Source organism: Lissotriton vulgaris, unplaced genomic scaffold (genome assembly GCF_964263255.1).
Source record: "Lissotriton vulgaris unplaced genomic scaffold, aLisVul1.2 SCAFFOLD_2573, whole genome shotgun sequence".
Taxonomy (NCBI): domain Eukaryota; kingdom Metazoa; phylum Chordata; class Amphibia; order Caudata; family Salamandridae; genus Lissotriton; species Lissotriton vulgaris.
In genome coordinates, this window is record NW_028254733.1 from 283800 (window position 1) to 304314 (window position 20515).

At 54.9% G+C, this 20515-nt stretch overlaps 5 non-coding genes across 5 annotated transcripts; all 5 read left to right on the forward strand.

Annotated features, from left to right (window-relative positions):
* The first annotated feature begins 2975 nt into the window (after positions 1-2975).
* LOC147659436 (5S ribosomal RNA) lies at positions 2976-3094 on the forward strand. Its single transcript, XR_015307247.1, has one exon. It is a non-coding gene; the product is annotated as a 5S ribosomal RNA (ribosomal RNA).
* A 4163-nt stretch (positions 3095-7257) lies between these two features.
* On the forward strand, positions 7258-7376 carry LOC147659437 (5S ribosomal RNA). The gene has a single exon (XR_015307248.1). It is a non-coding gene; the product is annotated as a 5S ribosomal RNA (ribosomal RNA).
* Positions 7377-11548: 4172 nt separating this feature from the next.
* Positions 11549-11667, forward strand: LOC147659438 (5S ribosomal RNA). The gene has a single exon (XR_015307249.1). It is a non-coding gene; the product is annotated as a 5S ribosomal RNA (ribosomal RNA).
* Positions 11668-15837: 4170 nt separating this feature from the next.
* On the forward strand, positions 15838-15956 carry LOC147659439 (5S ribosomal RNA). Its single transcript, XR_015307250.1, has one exon. It is a non-coding gene; the product is annotated as a 5S ribosomal RNA (ribosomal RNA).
* A 4163-nt stretch (positions 15957-20119) lies between these two features.
* On the forward strand, positions 20120-20238 carry LOC147659440 (5S ribosomal RNA). The gene has a single exon (XR_015307251.1). It is a non-coding gene; the product is annotated as a 5S ribosomal RNA (ribosomal RNA).
* The last annotated feature ends 277 nt before the right edge of the window (positions 20239-20515 follow it).

The following is a 20515-nucleotide window of genomic DNA, read 5'->3' on the forward strand; positions in this document are numbered from 1 at the left end:
AGGGATGGATGGATGGATGGACACACACACACACACACACACACGTTACAACTTTACTTTCTTAATAAATCATTGTCACTAGATCGTATTTATTAATCAAGTATATATTCACTCACTGCTCTATCTCACACGCTGAGGAGCAGTCACACTCGGTCCCCGTGTTCTCTCTTCACGCACTCGCCAATCTCTCTCAAACAGACGCATGTATTTCTCTCCCACGCACATGCATTTCACCCTCGCTCTCTCTCACACTCCAAGCTGATTCCCCTTCTACATCTCCATCACACACGCCTGCCCACTACGGTTGCCCTTCTTTTCGCACATTCGCCACTCTCTCCTTCACACTTTGAGGCAAAACTCACTCACACCCAGCCCTCTTGCTCCCGCCTAGAAACACACACACACTCCGTCACACATACATATAGTATTCTACAAGCAGGGCAAGTAACTTTGGTCACGGCGAGCGTTCACTGACGTCACCTTCATCATGGGGCTGTGGCGCGCGGCGGAGACGTCACCGTGAGCGTGCACGTCGGCAGCTCCGCGACTTACTCACGCGCGCGACGAAATCCCATGCGCGAGTGGCCAGTTCTTGTCTCTCCTTCTCCCATTGACGATGCTGGGCGCTTGGCCAGCTCTTGTCTCCACTCGTTGTCAGCTGAGCCGACGACTATAGTTCTCGCAGCGAGAGCGCGCTTTCACGTGCTTTTCGCAGACGAGACCTAAAAAGCGACACTCAACTGCTGCTGCAGGGCTCGGGGAGCTGCCAGGAGGGTTGGGACTGCTACCTTGGTCAGCCAATGAGGGGAGGCAGCAGTCCCTCACTGGTCACAGAGCAGGATGGGGGACAGAGTCAGCGACAGACACTCGGCCGTTGGCACTTCAGGGCTTAAAAACGAAGCGCCCCGCTACGAGGCTATCACGGACGCTCTCCCTTGTCACGAGGGGGAGGGCCTCCAGGACATTTGCTGAGCTGAGGAGGTCAGGCCCACCGGAGCTGTGCCGTCCTCAGCCCAGCAAACTTCAGCTTAGGCAGCCGGGAGCCTGTGCATTTAGCGCATGTTCAGCTCCTGGCTGCCTGGCCTGAACATAAAGAGTGTTTGTCTAGCTGTCCTTTCTTCAGCCTGACGTGCAATCTTTTTCTCCAAAAAGGGCGGGGCAGGGCCTCACTGCCCTTAAGGAGGGGCGGCTGCTGAAGTCAGGCCGCTTACAAGGAGGACCCTTCACCCAGGCAGCACTCAGTCCCTCCTCTGAGTCTCTCTTCTCTATGCACACTGGGGCGGGCCCTGGACATGGATGTGATGTGCATATCAGGCCTCTGTCCCGGATAAATAGGAAAAGGAAACTTGCAGCCAGAGCTGCACAGAAAAAAAAGTGTCACTCCAATGTTTCTGCGGGCGAGCCAGAGTTGAAGAGCGGTAGCCCGGCAGGCGCTGCCACATAGAGCAGTGGCCTGATAGAGTGCCTTAGAGGCCAGTGCAAAGCAAGGCTAGGCACTTGGGGGCAGTTTTACAAGCCCCTTGCGCCTCTTTTACACCGCCGTTGCGACGCAGTGGCGGCGCAAAGCCAGCGCCACTCTGCGGGGTATTTACAACGTGACGCATCTGGGAGATGCATCACGTTGTAAAGCCCTGCACCACATGTAGGCGTTACGGCGCAAGAACGCCTCCCAAAAGTGGCTGAGTGAAATCGACAAGATTTCAGTCAGCTACTTTTAAGGCCATGCTGCGTCAAAACCCTGCGCCTGCTTGAAGCAGGCGTAAGGTTTGACGCAGCATTTCAAGGATAGGGCACCCCCGAGCCTTGCTGGAGCTGCGTCGCGCCTGCGACGCAACTCCAGCAATGCGCCGCCTTTACGGCAGCAGATGCGTCACGCATCTGTCCATTTTTGCCCCATGGTGCGGCGCATCCATGGTGGCGCAGCCGTGACGCACAATAACTGGCGCATCCCTGCTGCCGATATGCAGGGATGCGCCAGTTATTGTAAATGTGCCCCAACGTGAAAAGCCCAGGCTGCGGCTTTGCTAGCTCTCCGGCTGGCACCTGAAGGGAGGTCGGAGCCAGTGTGTGATTGGAAAAGAAGCGAGTGCAAGGCTGGAGGAAGATTTGGCTATCTGTAGCAAGCTTGCCAAGGGTTGTTGGAGTGAAGCGTGCAAGTGAGGTGCAGTGCAGCAGGTTCCAGAGTGGAGGGGGTTGCCAGCACAAGAGACCTGAAGCGGCAGCCTCTCATGCCTACGGCCATACCTGTAGGTATGTTGCCACTCGCTGACACCAAGCTCGGCCCTTGCACAATCACACCTAATCTAACTCGCTAAGAGCACTTTTAAAAAAAAAAAGAAAAAACATATTCTGCTCTCCTCCTCTCCTCTCCGCTTTTTTTTCCTTCTTTTTTTTTTCATGTATTTTATACAAAATCCGGCATGGAGTTTACAATATGCCTGGCCCTTAACTGTAAACTCGAAAACTGAAAGAAAAGGAAGAAAAGCTTTGCCCTAGGACAGAGGGCTCCCAGTGGGGAGCTGCTGCAAGCTGCTGCTGCTGATGATGGGCAGCGCCGGCCCCGGTTCCGGGCCCCCCTCTCTCGGCTGGGAGCGAGCAGGGGGCTGCTGAGGCAGAGAGCCAGGCGGGTGACCTGAAGGGCCCTGGACTACTCGGGCCCTCACCTCACTCGCTCAGTGCAAAGCAAGAAGTGCCTGGAGGCCAGTGCGAAGCAAGGCTAGGCGCTTGTTAAATGAAAAGGCCAGGCTGCTGGTGTGCTGGTGCTGCTGCTGCTGCTAGTGCCGGCCCCTTTCTTTAGAAGGGCGGTCCCAGCTTCAGCAAGCGCGAGAGATGGCCGTGCTTGGCCGTGTGCAGGAACTTTGAAAGGGAGGGCAGGTGTTTAAAGGGACTGGAAGTGTTTAAATGCACTGGAAGGGAGCCTGGTGACGTGACAGGGGCTGGCTCAGCACAAGAGGCCTGCACCGGCAGGCTCTCGTGCCTACGGCCATACCACCCTGAATGCGCCCGATCTCGTCCGATCTCGGAAGCTAAGCAGGGTCGGGCCTGGTTAGTACTTGGATGGGAGACCGCCTGGGAATACCAGGTGCTGTAGGCATTTTGCTTCTCGCTAGAGGCACTTCTGGTTTTTTCTTCTTCTGTTTTTTGGGGGTGGGGGCATTTCTTCTATTCTTTTATTGTATCTTTCTTCAAAAAGAAAACGCCATCAAGTCCACAACACGCAGGGTCCATAACTTTCCATTCGGAAATTGAAAATTCGGCTGAACTTTACACTGGGTCAAAAAAGATGAAACCCTTTGCCCCAAGATAGGACAGGGGACAGGGGACAGGGGACCCACCCCCCAGCGCAGGGTTTTCTTCTGCTGCTGCTGGGCTGCTCCGGGTGCAGGATCGGTTCCTGGTCGCCCTCTTTTGGCCTTCCCCAGTAGCCCGGGAGCAGGGGGAGGGCTGAGGCAGAGAGGCAGGCAGCGAGTGCCGTTCAGTACAACCGAGAAGGGGCGCACACGCATACACACTCACACTCATGCATTCACATGCAGACACTCGTACCCCCCCCCCCCCTTTCGGGAGACTCACTCACAAATACACATACACTCATACATACTAACACGCACGAACCAAACAGTCAATAAACAAGCATTTACAACGCAATAGGGGGCGCAGCATTAAAGTTTGAGTTACTGGCATTGTAAATGACAATGCTTTGCATTAACCTTTTTTTATTTTTATTTGCAATTGGTATATAAACATTGTTTGTGAATGGTTAGCTGATGTGGTGGTGTCCCCGAGTGATGTGGTGGTGTCCCTGAGTGACGTGGTGGTACCCTTGAGTGGTGTCTCTGAGTGATGTGGTGGTGTCCCTGAGTGATGCGGTGGTGTTCCTGAGTGAAATGGTGTTTGAGGGTGAGGGTGTGAGGGTGAGAGGGTTGTGAGGGTGAGGGGTGTGAGGCTGTAAGGGCGAGTGAGGGTGTGTGAGGGTGAGTGAGCGTGTGTGAGGGTGAGGGTGTGTGAGGGTGAGGGTGTGTGAGGGTGAGTGATGGTGGGTGAGGGTGAGTGAGGGTGTGTGAGGGTCAGAGGGTGCTGCTTTGGAGGAGGGCGTGAAAACATATGTCAGTGCCCGTGGTCAAAGCAATTAAGATGTAATCCACCATTCTCCCCCTCTCCTGGACCCCATTCATATTCGAATCCCAGTTTTCCCTTTCCCTAAAAAACGCCAACTACTTTATAAGCCGGCCCACATTCCCCTCCCCAACACCCAGCTCTGCAGGTTGAAAGGGAGGGAGGGAGGGATGGATGGATGGATGGACACACACACACACACACACACACGTTACAACTTTACTTTCTTAATAAATCATTGTCACTAGATCGTATTTATTAATCAAGTATATATTCACTCACTGCTCTATCTCACACGCTGAGGAGCAGTCACACTCGGTCCCCGTGTTCTCTCTTCACGCACTCGCCAATCTCTCTCAAACAGACGCATGTATTTCTCTCCCACGCACATGCATTTCACCCTCGCTCTCTCTCACACTCCAAGCTGATTCCCCTTCTACATCTCCATCACACACGCCTGCCCACTACGGTTGCCCTTCTTTTCGCACATTCGCCACTCTCTCCTTCACACTTTGAGGCAAAACTCACTCACACCCAGCCCTCTTGCTCCCGCCTAGAAACACACACACACTCCGTCACACATACATATAGTATTCTACAAGCAGGGCAAGTAACTTTGGTCACGGCGAGCGTTCACTGACGTCACCTTCATCATGGGGCTGTGGCGCGCGGCGGAGACGTCACCGTGAGCGTGCACGTCGGCAGCTCCGCGACTTACTCACGCGCGCGACGAAATCCCATGCGCGAGTGGCCAGTTCTTGTCTCTCCTTCTCCCATTGACGATGCTGGGCGCTTGGCCAGCTCTTGTCTCCACTCGTTGTCAGCTGAGCCGACGACTATAGTTCTCGCAGCGAGAGCGCGCTTTCACGTGCTTTTCGCAGACGAGACCTAAAAAGCGACACTCAACTGCTGCTGCAGGGCTCGGGGAGCTGCCAGGAGGGTTGGGACTGCTACCTTGGTCAGCCAATGAGGGGAGGCAGCAGTCCCTCACTGGTCACAGAGCAGGATGGGGGACAGAGTCAGCGACAGACACTCGGCCGTTGGCACTTCAGGGCTTAAAAACGAAGCGCCCCGCTACGAGGCTATCACGGACGCTCTCCCTTGTCACGAGGGGGAGGGCCTCCAGGACATTTGCTGAGCTGAGGAGGTCAGGCCCACCGGAGCTGTGCCGTCCTCAGCCCAGCAAACTTCAGCTTAGGCAGCCGGGAGCCTGTGCATTTAGCGCATGTTCAGCTCCTGGCTGCCTGGCCTGAACATAAAGAGTGTTTGTCTAGCTGTCCTTTCTTCAGCCTGACGTGCAATCTTTTTCTCCAAAAAGGGCGGGGCAGGGCCTCACTGCCCTTAAGGAGGGGCGGCTGCTGAAGTCAGGCCGCTTACAAGGAGGACCCTTCACCCAGGCAGCACTCAGTCCCTCCTCTGAGTCTCTCTTCTCTATGCACACTGGGGCGGGCCCTGGACATGGATGTGATGTGCATATCAGGCCTCTGTCCCGGATAAATAGGAAAAGGAAACTTGCAGCCAGAGCTGCACAGAAAAAAAAGTGTCACTCCAATGTTTCTGCGGGCGAGCCAGAGTTGAAGAGCGGTAGCCCGGCAGGCGCTGCCACATAGAGCAGTGGCCTGATAGAGTGCCTTAGAGGCCAGTGCAAAGCAAGGCTAGGCACTTGGGGGCAGTTTTACAAGCCCCTTGCGCCTCTTTTACACCGCCGTTGCGACGCAGTGGCGGCGCAAAGCCAGCGCCACTCTGCGGGGTATTTACAACGTGACGCATCTGGGAGATGCATCACGTTGTAAAGCCCTGCACCACATGTAGGCGTTACGGCGCAAGAACGCCTCCCAAAAGTGGCTGAGTGAAATCGACAAGATTTCAGTCAGCTACTTTTAAGGCCATGCTGCGTCAAAACCCTACGCCTGCTTGAAGCAGGCGTAAGGTTTGACGCAGCATTTCAAGGATAGGGCACCCCCGAGCCTTGCTGGAGCTGCGTCGCGCCTGCGACGCAACTCCAGCAATGCGCCGCCTTTACGGCAGCAGATGCGTCACGCATCTGTCCATTTTTGCCCCATGGTGCGGCGCATCCATGGTGGCGCAGCCGTGACGCACAATAACTGGCGCATCCCTGCTGCCGATATGCAGGGATGCGCCAGTTATTGTAAATGTGCCCCAACGTGAAAAGCCCAGGCTGCGGCTTTGCTAGCTCTCCGGCTGGCACCTGAAGGGAGGTCGGAGCCAGTGTGTGATTGGAAAAGAAGCGAGTGCAAGGCTGGAGGAAGATTTGGCTATCTGTAGCAAGCTTGCCAAGGGTTGTTGGAGTGAAGCGTGCAAGTGAGGTGCAGTGCAGCAGGTTCCAGAGTGGAGGGGGTTGCCAGCACAAGAGACCTGAAGCGGCAGCCTCTCATGCCTACGGCCATACCTGTAGGTATGTTGCCACTCGCTGACACCAAGCTCGGCCCTTGCACAATCACACCTAATCTAACTCGCTAAGAGCACTTTTAAAAAAAAAAAGAAAAAACATATTCTGCTCTCCTCCTCTCCTCTCCGCTTTTTTTTCCTTCTTTTTTTTTTCATGTATTTTATACAAAATCCGGCATGGAGTTTACAATATGCCTGGCCCTTAACTGTAAACTCGAAAACTGAAAGAAAAGGAAGAAAAGCTTTGCCCTAGGACAGAGGGCTCCCAGTGGGGAGCTGCTGCAAGCTGCTGCTGCTGATGATGGGCAGCGCCGGCCCCGGTTCCGGGCCCCCCTCTCTCGGCTGGGAGCGAGCAGGGGGCTGCTGAGGCAGAGAGCCAGGCGGGTGACCTGAAGGGCCCTGGACTACTCGGGCCCTCACCTCACTCGCTCAGTGCAAAGCAAGAAGTGCCTGGAGGCCAGTGCGAAGCAAGGCTAGGCGCTTGTTAAATGAAAAGGCCAGGCTGCTGGTGTGCTGGTGCTGCTGCTGCTGCTAGTGCCGGCCCCTTTCTTTAGAAGGGCGGTCCCAGCTTCAGCAAGCGCGAGAGATGGCCGTGCTTGGCCGTGTGCAGGAACTTTGAAAGGGAGGGCAGGTGTTTAAAGGGACTGGAAGTGTTTAAATGCACTGGAAGGGAGCCTGGTGACGTGACAGGGGCTGGCTCAGCACAAGAGGCCTGCACCGGCAGGCTCTCGTGCCTACGGCCATACCACCCTGAATGCGCCCGATCTCGTCCGATCTCGGAAGCTAAGCAGGGTCGGGCCTGGTTAGTACTTGGATGGGAGACCGCCTGGGAATACCAGGTGCTGTAGGCATTTTGCTTCTCGCTAGAGGCACTTCTGGTTTTTTCTTCTTCTGTTTTTTGGGGGTGGGGGCATTTCTTCTATTCTTTTATTGTATCTTTCTTCAAAAAGAAAACGCCATCAAGTCCACAACACGCAGGGTCCATAACTTTCCATTCGGAAATTGAAAATTCGGCTGAACTTTACACTGGGTCAAAAAAGATGAAACCCTTTGCCCCAAGATAGGACAGGGGACAGGGGACAGGGGACCCACCCCCCAGCGCAGGGTTTTCTTCTGCTGCTGCTGGGCTGCTCCGGGTGCAGGATCGGTTCCTGGTCGCCCTCTTTTGGCCTTCCCCAGTAGCCCGGGAGCAGGGGGAGGGCTGAGGCAGAGAGGCAGGCAGCGAGTGCCGTTCAGTACAACCGAGAAGGGGCGCACACGCATACACACTCACTTACACTCATGCATTCACATGCAGACACTCGTACCCCCCCCCCCCCCCCCCTTTCGGGAGACTCACTCACAAATACACATACACTCATACATACTAACACGCACGAACCAAACAGTCAATAAACAAGCATTTACAACGCAATAGGGGGCGCAGCATTAAAGTTTGAGTTACTGGCATTGTAAATGACAATGCTTTGCATTAACCTTTTTTTATTTTTATTTGCAATTGGTATATAAACATTGTTTGTGAATGGTTAGCTGATGTGGTGGTGTCCCCGAGTGATGTGGTGGTGTCCCTGAGTGACGTGGTGGTACCCTTGAGTGGTGTCTCTGAGTGATGTGGTGGTGTCCCTGAGTGATGCGGTGGTGTTCCTGAGTGAAATGGTGTTTGAGGGTGAGGGTGTGAGGGTGAGAGGGTTGTGAGGGTGAGGGGTGTGAGGCTGTAAGGGCGAGTGAGGGTGTGTGAGGGTGAGTGAGCGTGTGTGAGGGTGAGGGTGTGTGAGGGTGAGGGTGTGTGAGGGTGAGTGATGGTGGGTGAGGGTGAGTGAGGGTGTGTGAGGGTCAGAGGGTGCTGCTTTGGAGGAGGGCGTGAAAACATATGTCAGTGCCCGTGGTCAAAGCAATTAAGATGTAATCCACCATTCTCCCCCTCTCCTGGACCCCATTCATATTCGAATCCCAGTTTTCCCTTTCCCTAAAAAACGCCAACTACTTTATAAGCCGGCCCACATTCCCCTCCCCAACACCCAGCTCTGCAGGTTGAAAGGGAGGGAGGGAGGGATGGATGGATGGATGGACACACACACACACACACACACACGTTACAACTTTACTTTCTTAATAAATCATTGTCACTAGATCGTATTTATTAATCAAGTATATATTCACTCACTGCTCTATCTCACACGCTGAGGAGCAGTCACACTCGGTCCCCGTGTTCTCTCTTCACGCACTCGCCAATCTCTCTCAAACAGACGCATGTATTTCTCTCCCACGCACATGCATTTCACCCTCGCTCTCTCTCACACTCCAAGCTGATTCCCCTTCTACATCTCCATCACACACGCCTGCCCACTACGGTTGCCCTTCTTTTCGCACATTCGCCACTCTCTCCTTCACACTTTGAGGCAAAACTCACTCACACCCAGCCCTCTTGCTCCCGCCTAGAAACACACACACACTCCGTCACACATACATATAGTATTCTACAAGCAGGGCAAGTAACTTTGGTCACGGCGAGCGTTCACTGACGTCACCTTCATCATGGGGCTGTGGCGCGCGGCGGAGACGTCACCGTGAGCGTGCACGTCGGCAGCTCCGCGACTTACTCACGCGCGCGACGAAATCCCATGCGCGAGTGGCCAGTTCTTGTCTCTCCTTCTCCCATTGACGATGCTGGGCGCTTGGCCAGCTCTTGTCTCCACTCGTTGTCAGCTGAGCCGACGACTATAGTTCTCGCAGCGAGAGCGCGCTTTCACGTGCTTTTCGCAGACGAGACCTAAAAAGCGACACTCAACTGCTGCTGCAGGGCTCGGGGAGCTGCCAGGAGGGTTGGGACTGCTACCTTGGTCAGCCAATGAGGGGAGGCAGCAGTCCCTCACTGGTCACAGAGCAGGATGGGGGACAGAGTCAGCGACAGACACTCGGCCGTTGGCACTTCAGGGCTTAAAAACGAAGCGCCCCGCTACGAGGCTATCACGGACGCTCTCCCTTGTCACGAGGGGGAGGGCCTCCAGGACATTTGCTGAGCTAAGGAGGTCAGGCCCACCGGAGCTGTGCCGTCCTCAGCCCAGCAAACTTCAGCTTAGGCAGCCGGGAGCCTGTGCATTTAGCGCATGTTCAGCTCCTGGCTGCCTGGCCTGAACATAAAGAGTGTTTGTCTAGCTGTCCTTTCTTCAGCCTGACGTGCAATCTTTTTCTCCAAAAAGGGCGGGGCAGGGCCTCACTGCCCTTAAGGAGGGGCGGCTGCTGAAGTCAGGCCGCTTACAAGGAGGACCCTTCACCCAGGCAGCACTCAGTCCCTCCTCTGAGTCTCTCTTCTCTATGCACACTGGGGCGGGCCCTGGACATGGATGTGATGTGCATATCAGGCCTCTGTCCCGGATAAATAGGAAAAGGAAACTTGCAGCCAGAGCTGCACAGAAAAAAAAGTGTCACTCCAATGTTTCTGCGGGCGAGCCAGAGTTGAAGAGCGGTAGCCCGGCAGGCGCTGCCACATAGAGCAGTGGCCTGATAGAGTGCCTTAGAGGCCAGTGCAAAGCAAGGCTAGGCACTTGGGGGCAGTTTTACAAGCCCCTTGCGCCTCTTTTACACCGCCGTTGCGACGCAGTGGCGGCGCAAAGCCAGCGCCACTCTGCGGGGTATTTACAACGTGACGCATCTGGGAGATGCATCACGTTGTAAAGCCCTGCACCACATGTAGGCGTTACGGCGCAAGAACGCCTCCCAAAAGTGGCTGAGTGAAATCGACAAGATTTCAGTCAGCTACTTTTAAGGCCATGCTGCGTCAAAACCCTGCGCCTGCTTGAAGCAGGCGTAAGGTTTGACGCAGCATTTCAAGGATAGGGCACCCCCGAGCCTTGCTGGAGCTGCGTCGCGCCTGCGACGCAACTCCAGCAATGCGCCGCCTTTACGGCAGCAGATGCGTCACGCATCTGTCCATTTTTGCCCCATGGTGCGGCGCATCCATGGTGGCGCAGCCGTGACGCACAATAACTGGCGCATCCCTGCTGCCGATATGCAGGGATGCGCCAGTTATTGTAAATGTGCCCCAACGTGAAAAGCCCAGGCTGCGGCTTTGCTAGCTCTCCGGCTGGCACCTGAAGGGAGGTCGGAGCCAGTGTGTGATTGGAAAAGAAGCGAGTGCAAGGCTGGAGGAAGATTTGGCTATCTGTAGCAAGCTTGCCAAGGGTTGTTGGAGTGAAGCGTGCAAGTGAGGTGCAGTGCAGCAGGTTCCAGAGTGGAGGGGGTTGCCAGCACAAGAGACCTGAAGCGGCAGCCTCTCATGCCTACGGCCATACCTGTAGGTATGTTGCCACTCGCTGACACCAAGCTCGGCCCTTGCACAATCACACCTAATCTAACTCGCTAAGAGCACTTTTAAAAAAAAAAAGAAAAAACATATTCTGCTCTCCTCCTCTCCTCTCCGCTTTTTTTTCCTTCTTTTTTTTTTCATGTATTTTATACAAAATCCGGCATGGAGTTTACAATATGCGTGGCCCTTAACTGTAAACTCGAAAACTGAAAGAAAAGGAAGAAAAGCTTTGCCCTAGGACAGAGGGCTCCCAGTGGGGAGCTGCTGCAAGCTGCTGCTGCTGATGATGGGCAGCGCCGGCCCCGGTTCCGGGCCCCCCTCTCTCGGCTGGGAGCGAGCAGGGGGCTGCTGAGGCAGAGAGCCAGGCGGGTGACCTGAAGGGCCCTGGACTACTCGGGCCCTCACCTCACTCGCTCAGTGCAAAGCAAGAAGTGCCTGGAGGCCAGTGCGAAGCAAGGCTAGGCGCTTGTTAAATGAAAAGGCCAGGCTGCTGGTGTGCTGGTGCTGCTGCTGCTGCTAGTGCCGGCCCCTTTCTTTAGAAGGGCGGTCCCAGCTTCAGCAAGCGCGAGAGATGGCCGTGCTTGGCCGTGTGCAGGAACTTTGAAAGGGAGGGCAGGTGTTTAAAGGGACTGGAAGTGTTTAAATGCACTGGAAGGGAGCCTGGTGACGTGACAGGGGCTGGCTCAGCACAAGAGGCCTGCACCGGCAGGCTCTCGTGCCTACGGCCATACCACCCTGAATGCGCCCGATCTCGTCCGATCTCGGAAGCTAAGCAGGGTCGGGCCTGGTTAGTACTTGGATGGGAGACCGCCTGGGAATACCAGGTGCTGTAGGCATTTTGCTTCTCGCTAGAGGCACTTCTGGTTTTTTCTTCTTCTGTTTTTTGGGGGTGGGGGCATTTCTTCTATTCTTTTATTGTATCTTTCTTCAAAAAGAAAACGCCATCAAGTCCACAACACGCAGGGTCCATAACTTTCCATTCGGAAATTGAAAATTCGGCTGAACTTTACACTGGGTCAAAAAAGATGAAACCCTTTGCCCCAAGATAGGACAGGGGACAGGGGACAGGGGACCCACCCCCCAGCGCAGGGTTTTCTTCTGCTGCTGCTGGGCTGCTCCGGGTGCAGGATCGGTTCCTGGTCGCCCTCTTTTGGCCTTCCCCAGTAGCCCGGGAGCAGGGGGAGGGCTGAGGCAGAGAGGCAGGCAGCGAGTGCCGTTCAGTACAACCGAGAAGGGGCGCACACGCATACACACTCACTTACACTCATGCATTCACATGCAGACACTCGTACCCCCCCCCCCCCCCCTTTCGGGAGACTCACTCACAAATACACATACACTCATACATACTAACACGCACGAACCAAACAGTCAATAAACAAGCATTTACAACGCAATAGGGGGCGCAGCATTAAAGTTTGAGTTACTGGCATTGTAAATGACAATGCTTTGCATTAACCTTTTTTTATTTTTATTTGCAATTGGTATATAAACATTGTTTGTGAATGGTTAGCTGATGTGGTGGTGTCCCCGAGTGATGTGGTGGTGTCCCTGAGTGACGTGGTGGTACCCTTGAGTGGTGTCTCTGAGTGATGTGGTGGTGTCCCTGAGTGATGCGGTGGTGTTCCTGAGTGAAATGGTGTTTGAGGGTGAGGGTGTGAGGGTGAGAGGGTTGTGAGGGTGAGGGGTGTGAGGCTGTAAGGGCGAGTGAGGGTGTGTGAGGGTGAGTGAGCGTGTGTGAGGGTGAGGGTGTGTGAGGGTGAGGGTGTGTGAGGGTGAGTGATGGTGGGTGAGGGTGAGTGAGGGTGTGTGAGGGTCAGAGGGTGCTGCTTTGGAGGAGGGCGTGAAAACATATGTCAGTGCCCGTGGTCAAAGCAATTAAGATGTAATCCACCATTCTCCCCCTCTCCTGGACCCCATTCATATTCGAATCCCAGTTTTCCCTTTCCCTAAAAAACGCCAACTACTTTATAAGCCGGCCCACATTCCCCTCCCCAACACCCAGCTCTGCAGGTTGAAAGGGAGGGAGGGAGGGATGGATGGATGGATGGACACACACACACACACACACACACGTTACAACTTTACTTTCTTAATAAATCATTGTCACTAGATCGTATTTATTAATCAAGTATATATTCACTCACTGCTCTATCTCACACGCTGAGGAGCAGTCACACTCGGTCCCCGTGTTCTCTCTTCACGCACTCGCCAATCTCTCTCAAACAGACGCATGTATTTCTCTCCCACGCACATGCATTTCACCCTCGCTCTCTCTCACACTCCAAGCTGATTCCCCTTCTACATCTCCATCACACACGCCTGCCCACTACGGTTGCCCTTCTTTTCGCACATTCGCCACTCTCTCCTTCACACTTTGAGGCAAAACTCACTCACACCCAGCCCTCTTGCTCCCGCCTAGAAACACACACACACTCCGTCACACATACATATAGTATTCTACAAGCAGGGCAAGTAACTTTGGTCACGGCGAGCGTTCACTGACGTCACCTTCATCATGGGGCTGTGGCGCGCGGCGGAGACGTCACCGTGAGCGTGCACGTCGGCAGCTCCGCGACTTACTCACGCGCGCGACGAAATCCCATGCGCGAGTGGCCAGTTCTTGTCTCTCCTTCTCCCATTGACGATGCTGGGCGCTTGGCCAGCTCTTGTCTCCACTCGTTGTCAGCTGAGCCGACGACTATAGTTCTCGCAGCGAGAGCGCGCTTTCACGTGCTTTTCGCAGACGAGACCTAAAAAGCGACACTCAACTGCTGCTGCAGGGCTCGGGGAGCTGCCAGGAGGGTTGGGACTGCTACCTTGGTCAGCCAATGAGGGGAGGCAGCAGTCCCTCACTGGTCACAGAGCAGGATGGGGGACAGAGTCAGCGACAGACACTCGGCCGTTGGCACTTCAGGGCTTAAAAACGAAGCGCCCCGCTACGAGGCTATCACGGACGCTCTCCCTTGTCACGAGGGGGAGGGCCTCCAGGACATTTGCTGAGCTGAGGAGGTCAGGCCCACCGGAGCTGTGCCGTCCTCAGCCCAGCAAACTTCAGCTTAGGCAGCCGGGAGCCTGTGCATTTAGCGCATGTTCAGCTCCTGGCTGCCTGGCCTGAACATAAAGAGTGTTTGTCTAGCTGTCCTTTCTTCAGCCTGACGTGCAATCTTTTTCTCCAAAAAGGGCGGGGCAGGGCCTCACTGCCCTTAAGGAGGGGCGGCTGCTGAAGTCAGGCCGCTTACAAGGAGGACCCTTCACCCAGGCAGCACTCAGTCCCTCCTCTGAGTCTCTCTTCTCTATGCACACTGGGGCGGGCCCTGGACATGGATGTGATGTGCATATCAGGCCTCTGTCCCGGATAAATAGGAAAAGGAAACTTGCAGCCAGAGCTGCACAGAAAAAAAAGTGTCACTCCAATGTTTCTGCGGGCGAGCCAGAGTTGAAGAGCGGTAGCCCGGCAGGCGCTGCCACATAGAGCAGTGGCCTGATAGAGTGCCTTAGAGGCCAGTGCAAAGCAAGGCTAGGCACTTGGGGGCAGTTTTACAAGCCCCTTGCGCCTCTTTTACACCGCCGTTGCGACGCAGTGGCGGCGCAAAGCCAGCGCCACTCTGCGGGGTATTTACAACGTGACGCATCTGGGAGATGCATCACGTTGTAAAGCCCTGCACCACATGTAGGCGTTACGGCGCAAGAACGCCTCCCAAAAGTGGCTGAGTGAAATCGACAAGATTTCAGTCAGCTACTTTTAAGGCCATGCTGCGTCAAAACCCTACGCCTGCTTGAAGCAGGCGTAAGGTTTGACGCAGCATTTCAAGGATAGGGCACCCCCGAGCCTTGCTGGAGCTGCGTCGCGCCTGCGACGCAACTCCAGCAATGCGCCGCCTTTACGGCAGCAGATGCGTCACGCATCTGTCCATTTTTGCCCCATGGTGCGGCGCATCCATGGTGGCGCAGCCGTGACGCACAATAACTGGCGCATCCCTGCTGCCGATATGCAGGGATGCGCCAGTTATTGTAAATGTGCCCCAACGTGAAAAGCCCAGGCTGCGGCTTTGCTAGCTCTCCGGCTGGCACCTGAAGGGAGGTCGGAGCCAGTGTGTGATTGGAAAAGAAGCGAGTGCAAGGCTGGAGGAAGATTTGGCTATCTGTAGCAAGCTTGCCAAGGGTTGTTGGAGTGAAGCGTGCAAGTGAGGTGCAGTGCAGCAGGTTCCAGAGTGGAGGGGGTTGCCAGCACAAGAGACCTGAAGCGGCAGCCTCTCATGCCTACGGCCATACCTGTAGGTATGTTGCCACTCGCTGACACCAAGCTCGGCCCTTGCACAATCACACCTAATCTAACTCGCTAAGAGCACTTTTAAAAAAAAAAAGAAAAAACATATTCTGCTCTCCTCCTCTCCTCTCCGCTTTTTTTTCCTTCTTTTTTTTTTCATGTATTTTATACAAAATCCGGCATGGAGTTTACAATATGCCTGGCCCTTAACTGTAAACTCGAAAACTGAAAGAAAAGGAAGAAAAGCTTTGCCCTAGGACAGAGGGCTCCCAGTGGGGAGCTGCTGCAAGCTGCTGCTGCTGATGATGGGCAGCGCCGGCCCCGGTTCCGGGCCCCCCTCTCTCGGCTGGGAGCGAGCAGGGGGCTGCTGAGGCAGAGAGCCAGGCGGGTGACCTGAAGGGCCCTGGACTACTCGGGCCCTCACCTCACTCGCTCAGTGCAAAGCAAGAAGTGCCTGGAGGCCAGTGCGAAGCAAGGCTAGGCGCTTGTTAAATGAAAAGGCCAGGCTGCTGGTGTGCTGGTGCTGCTGCTGCTGCTAGTGCCGGCCCCTTTCTTTAGAAGGGCGGTCCCAGCTTCAGCAAGCGCGAGAGATGGCCGTGCTTGGCCGTGTGCAGGAACTTTGAAAGGGAGGGCAGGTGTTTAAAGGGACTGGAAGTGTTTAAATGCACTGGAAGGGAGCCTGGTGACGTGACAGGGGCTGGCTCAGCACAAGAGGCCTGCACCGGCAGGCTCTCGTGCCTACGGCCATACCACCCTGAATGCGCCCGATCTCGTCCGATCTCGGAAGCTAAGCAGGGTCGGGCCTGGTTAGTACTTGGATGGGAGACCGCCTGGGAATACCAGGTGCTGTAGGCATTTTGCTTCTCGCTAGAGGCACTTCTGGTTTTTTCTTCTTCTGTTTTTTGGGGGTGGGGGCATTTCTTCTATTCTTTTATTGTATCTTTCTTCAAAAAGAAAACGCCATCAAGTCCACAACACGCAGGGTCCATAACTTTCCATTCGGAAATTGAAAATTCGGCTGAACTTTACACTGGGTCAAAAAAGATGAAACCCTTTGCCCCAAGATAGGACAGGGGACAGGGGACAGGGGACCCACCCCCCAGCGCAGGGTTTTCTTCTGCTGCTGCTGGGCTGCTCCGGGTGCAGGATCGGTTCCTGGTCGCCCTCTTTTGGCCTTCCCCAGTAGCCCGGGAGCAGGGGGAGGGCTGAGGCAGAGAGGCAGGCAGCGAGTGCCGTTCAGTACAACCGAGAAGGGGCGCACACGCATACACACTCACACTCATGCATTCACATGCAGACACTCGTACCCCCCCCCCCCCTTTCGGGAGACTCACTCACAAATACACATACACTCATACATACTAACACGCACGAACCAAACAGTCAATAAACAAGCATTTACAACGCAATAGGGGGCGCAGCATTAAAGTTTGAGTTACTGGCATTGTAAATGACAATGCTTTGCATTAACCTTTTTTTATTTTTATTTGCAATTGGTATATAAACATTGTTTGTGAATGGTTAGCTGATGTGGTGGTGTCCCCGAGTGATGTGGTGGTGTCCCTGAGTGACGTGGTGGTACCCTTGAGTGGTGTCTCTGAGTGATGTGGTGGTGTCCCTGAGTGATGCGGTGGTGTTCCTGAGTGAAATGGTGTTTGAGGGTGAGGGTGTGAGGGTGAGAGGGTTGTGAGGGTGAGGGGTGTGAGGCTGTAAGGGCGAGTGAGGGTGTGTGAGGGTGAGTGAGCGTGTGTGAGGGTGAGGGTGTGTGAGGGTGAGGGTGTGTGAGGGTGAGTGATGGTGGGTGAGGGTGAGTGAGGGTGTGTGAGGGTCAGAGGGTGCTGCTTTGGAGGAGGGCGTGAAAACATATGTCAGTGCCCGTGGTCAAAGCAATTAAGATGTAATCCACCATTCTCCCCCTCTCCTGGACCCCATTCATATTCGAATCCCAGTTTTCCCTTTCCCTAAAAAACGCCAACTACTTTATAAGCCGGCCCACATTCCCCTCCCCAACACCCAGCTCTGCAGGTTGAAAGGGAGGGAGGGAGGGATGGATGGATGGATGGACACACACACACACACACACACACGTTACAACTTTACTTTCTTAATAAATCATTGTCACTAGATCGTATTTATTAATCAAGTATATATTCACTCACTGCTCTATCTCACACGCTGAGGAGCAGTCACACTCGGTCCCCGTGTTCTCTCTTCACGCACTCGCCAATCTCTCTCAAACAGACGCATGTATTTCTCTCCCACGCACATGCATTTCACCCTCGCTCTCTCTCACACTCCAAGCTGATTCCCCTTCTACATCTCCATCACACACGCCTGCCCACTACGGTTGCCCTTCTTTTCGCACATTCGCCACTCTCTCCTTCACACTTTGAGGCAAAACTCACTCACACCCAGCCCTCTTGCTCCCGCCTAGAAACACACACACACTCCGTCACACATACATATAGTATTCTACAAGCAGGGCAAGTAACTTTGGTCACGGCGAGCGTTCACTGACGTCACCTTCATCATGGGGCTGTGGCGCGCGGCGGAGACGTCACCGTGAGCGTGCACGTCGGCAGCTCCGCGACTTACTCACGCGCGCGACGAAATCCCATGCGCGAGTGGCCAGTTCTTGTCTCTCCTTCTCCCATTGACGATGCTGGGCGCTTGGCCAGCTCTTGTCTCCACTCGTTGTCAGCTGAGCCGACGACTATAGTTCTCGCAGCGAGAGCGCGCTTTCACGTGCTTTTCGCAGACGAGACCTAAAAAGCGACACTCAACTGCTGCTGCAGGGCTCGGGGAGCTGCCAGGAGGGTTGGGACTGCTACCTTGGTCAGCCAATGAGGGGAGGCAGCAGTCCCTCACTGGTCACAGAGCAGGATGGGGGACAGAGTCAGCGACAGACACTCGGCCGTTGGCACTTCAGGGCTTAAAAACGAAGCGCCCCGCTACGAGGCTATCACGGACGCTCTCCCTTGTCACGAGGGGGAGGGCCTCCAGGACATTTGCTGAGCTGAGGAGGTCAGGCCCACCGGAGCTGTGCCGTCCTCAGCCCAGCAAACTTCAGCTTAGGCAGCCGGGAGCCTGTGCATTTAGCGCATGTTCAGCTCCTGGCTGCCTGGCCTGAACATAAAGAGTGTTTGTCTAGCTGTCCTTTCTTCAGCCTGACGTGCAATCTTTTTCTCCAAAAAGGGCGGGGCAGGGCCTCACTGCCCTTAAGGAGGGGCGGCTGCTGAAGTCAGGCCGCTTACAAGGAGGACCCTTCACCCAGGCAGCACTCAGTCCCTCCTCTGAGTCTCTCTTCTCTATGCACACTGGGGCGGGCCCTGGACATGGATGTGATGTGCATATCAGGCCTCTGTCCCGGATAAATAGGAAAAGGAAACTTGCAGCCAGAGCTGCACAGAAAAAAAAGTGTCACTCCAATGTTTCTGCGGGCGAGCCAGAGTTGAAGAGCGGTAGCCCGGCAGGCGCTGCCACATAGAGCAGTGGCCTGATAGAGTGCCTTAGAGGCCAGTGCAAAGCAAGGCTAGGCACTTGGGGGCAGTTTTACAAGCCCCTTGCGCCTCTTTTACACCGCCGTTGCGACGCAGTGGCGGCGCAAAGCCAGCGCCACTCTGCGGGGTATTTACAACGTGACGCATCTGGGAGATGCATCACGTTGTAAAGCCCTGCACCACATGTAGGCGTTACGGCGCAAGAACGCCTCCCAAAAGTGGCTGAGTGAAATCGACAAGATTTCAGTCAGCTACTTTTAAGGCCATGCTGCGTCAAAACCCTGCGCCTGCTTGAAGCAGGCGTAAGGTTTGACGCAGCATTTCAAGGATAGGGCACCCCCGAGCCTTGCTGGAGCTGCGTCGCGCCTGCGACGCAACTCCAGCAATGCGCCGCCTTTACGGCAGCAGATGCGTCACGCATCTGTCCATTTTTGCCCCATGGTGCGGCGCATCCATGGTGGCGCAGCCGTGACGCACAATAACTGGCGCATCCCTGCTGCCGATATGCAGGGATGCGCCAGTTATTGTAAATGTGCCCCAACGTGAAAAGCCCAGGCTGCGGCTTTGCTAGCTCTCCGGCTGGCACCTGAAGGGAGGTCGGAGCCAGTGTGTGATTGGAAAAGAAGCGAGTGCAAGGCTGGAGGAAGATTTGGCTATCTGTAGCAAGCTTGCCAAGGGTTGTTGGAGTGAAGCGTGCAAGTGAGGTGCAGTGCAGCAGGTTCCAGAGTGGAGGGGGTTGCCAGCACAAGAGACCTGAAGCGGCAGCCTCTCATGCCTACGGCCATACCTGTAGGTATGTTGCCACTCGCTGACACCAAGCTCGGCCCTTGCACAATCACACCTAATCTAACTCGCTAAGAGCACTTTTAAAAAAAAAAAGAAAAAACATATTCTGCTCTCCTCCTCTCCTCTCCGCTTTTTTTTCCTTCTTTTTTTTTTCATGTATTTTATACAAAATCCGGCATGGAGTTTACAATATGCCTGGCCCTTAACTGTAAACTCGAAAACTGAAAGAAAAGGAAGAAAAGCTTTGCCCTAGGACAGAGGGCTCCCAGTGGGGAGCTGCTGCAAGCTGCTGCTGCTGATGATGGGCAGCGCCGGCCCCGGTTCCGGGCCCCCCTCTCTCGGCTGGGAGCGAGCAGGGGGCTGCTGAGGCAGAGAGCCAGGCGGGTGACCTGAAGGGCCCTGGACTACTCGGGCCCTCACCTCACTCGCTCAGTGCAAAGCAAGAAGTGCCTGGAGGCCAGTGCGAAGCAAGGCTAGGCGCTTGTTAAATGAAAAGGCCAGGCTGCTGGTGTGCTGGTGCTGCTGCTGCTGCTAGTGCCGGCCCCTTTCTTTAGAAGGGCGGTCCCAGCTTCAGCAAGCGCGAGAGATGGCCGTGCTTGGCCGTGTGCAGGAACTTTGAAAGGGAGGGCAGGTGTTTAAAGGGACTGGAAGTGTTTAAATGCACTGGAAGGGAGCCTGGTGACGTGACAGGGGCTGGCTCAGCACAAGAGGCCTGCACCGGCAGGCTCTCGTGCCTACGGCCATACCACCCTGAATGCGCCCGATCTCGTCCGATCTCGGAAGCTAAGCAGGGTCGGGCCTGGTTAGTACTTGGATGGGAGACCGCCTGGGAATACCAGGTGCTGTAGGCATTTTGCTTCTCGCTAGAGGCACTTCTGGTTTTTTCTTCTTCTGTTTTTTGGGGGTGGGGGCATTTCTTCTATTCTTTTATTGTATCTTTCTTCAAAAAGAAAACGCCATCAAGTCCACAACACGCAGGGTCCATAACTTTCCATTCGGAAATTGAAAATTCGGCTGAACTTTACACTGGGTCAAAAAAGATGAAACCCTTTGCCCCAAGATAGGACAGGGGACAGGGGACAGGGGACCCACCCCCCAGCGCAGGGTTTTCTTCTGCTGCTGCTGGGC